Source organism: Eriocheir sinensis, chromosome 61 (assembly GCF_024679095.1).
Source record: "Eriocheir sinensis breed Jianghai 21 chromosome 61, ASM2467909v1, whole genome shotgun sequence".
Lineage (NCBI taxonomy): Eukaryota > Metazoa > Arthropoda > Malacostraca > Decapoda > Varunidae > Eriocheir > Eriocheir sinensis.
In genome coordinates, this window is record NC_066569.1 from 5,461,060 (window position 1) to 5,462,636 (window position 1,577).

General features: G+C 32.1%; 1 long non-coding RNA gene across 1 annotated transcript in view; it reads left to right on the forward strand.

Moving 5' to 3' along the window:
* Nucleotides 1–607: 607 nt before the first annotated feature.
* The window catches only part of LOC126986048 (uncharacterized), a 2,005-nt gene continuing 1,035 nt past the window's right edge, over nt 608–1,577 (forward strand). Inside the window, exons 1-2 of the long non-coding RNA XR_007739248.1 lie at nt 608–1,099; nt 1,159–1,577. The exon at nt 1,159–1,577 is cut by the window's right edge and continues 1,035 nt beyond it. This is a non-coding gene — a long non-coding RNA (uncharacterized LOC126986048). The remainder of the gene's footprint in view (nt 1,100–1,158) is intronic.

The following is a 1,577-nucleotide window of genomic DNA, read 5'->3' on the forward strand; positions in this document are numbered from 1 at the left end:
ATTTCCAACAATTAATTAAGTTTATAAATTATATATGAAGGAGAAAATGGAGAGGGGGGTAGAATTTTAAAGGCCTATATAGCTTAATATTTCCCCTTTCTTTTCTCAATGGTTGATGAAAATATAACACACACTATATTATTTTTACTCTCATTTTCAACAATTAATTAAGTTTACGAATTATATATGAAGGAGAAAATGGAGAGGGGAGTAGATTATATTAAAGGCCTAGCTTAATATTTCCCTTTCCTGTCGTTCCCAATGGCCAATGAAAATATAACACACTATATTATTTTTTCCTTCATTTTCAACAATTAATTAAGTTTATGAATTATATATGAGAAGGGAAAATGGGCCTAGCTTACTCTTTCTTTCCTTTCTTTTCCCACTGGCTGATGAAAATATAACACACTATATTATTTTTCCTTTCATTTTCAACAATTAATTAAGTGTATGAATTATATATGAGAAGGGAAAATGGGCCTAGCTTACTATTTCTCTTTCCTTTCTTTTCCCAATGGCCAATGAAAATATAACACACTATTATTTTTGCTTTCATTTTCAACAATTAATTAAGTTTATGAATTATATATGAGAAGGGAAAATGGGCCTAGCTTACTATTTCTCTTTCCTTGCTTTTCCCAATGGCCAATGAAACTATAACACACACTATATTATTTTTGCTTTCATATTCAACAAGTTTCGCGGATATGAATAATTATGGAAAAAAAAAGGAATAAGGAAGGAGAGGCAGAAATTTAGGCGCCATTAATTATATATTTTTTCGTTTTCTTTTCCCAATGGCCAAAAAAAATATAACACAAGCCATACTCATATTCCTTCCAAATTCAACTTCATTTCAAATTCAAGTAAAATTAGGTGAAGTTAGGATAGGTCAAATTAGGCTGAGTTAGGATAGGTCAAAATAGGGGTTAGGTCAATTAGATTAGGTTAGGATAGGTCAAAATAGGGGTTAGGTCAATTAGATTAGGTTAGGATAGGTCAAAATAGGGGTTAGGTCATGTGAGATTAGGTTGCAATATAAATTAGGATAGGTCAAAATAGGGGTTAGGTCATGTGAGATTAGGTTGCAATATAAGTTAGGTCAGGATAGGTCAAAATAGGGGTTAGGTCATGTGAGATTTGGTTACTATATAGGTTAGGTTAGGATAGGTCAAACTAGGGGCTAGATTGTTAGATAAGGTCACAATGGGTTAGGTCAGGATAGGTCAAAATAGGGGTCAGGTCATGTTAAATTGGGTTACTATATAGGTTAGGTTAGGATAGGTCAAAATAGGGGTTAAGTCAGGTTAGATTAGGTTACAATATAGGTTAGGTTAGGGTTAGGTCAAATTAGGTCACAATAGTTTATTAGGTTAGGACAGGTCAAAATAGGGGGTAGATTAATTAGGTTATGATATAGGTTAGGGTAGGTCAAAATAGAAAGGAAAAACAAAAGAAAAAAAGGAAAATGAGAAAAAAAATTGCCTGTCTATTAACGCACACCTTACTGATCAATACTCGGAAAAAAAGGAGAAAAATAAAATAAAAGAAAAAATAAGGTTAGGGTAGGTTAG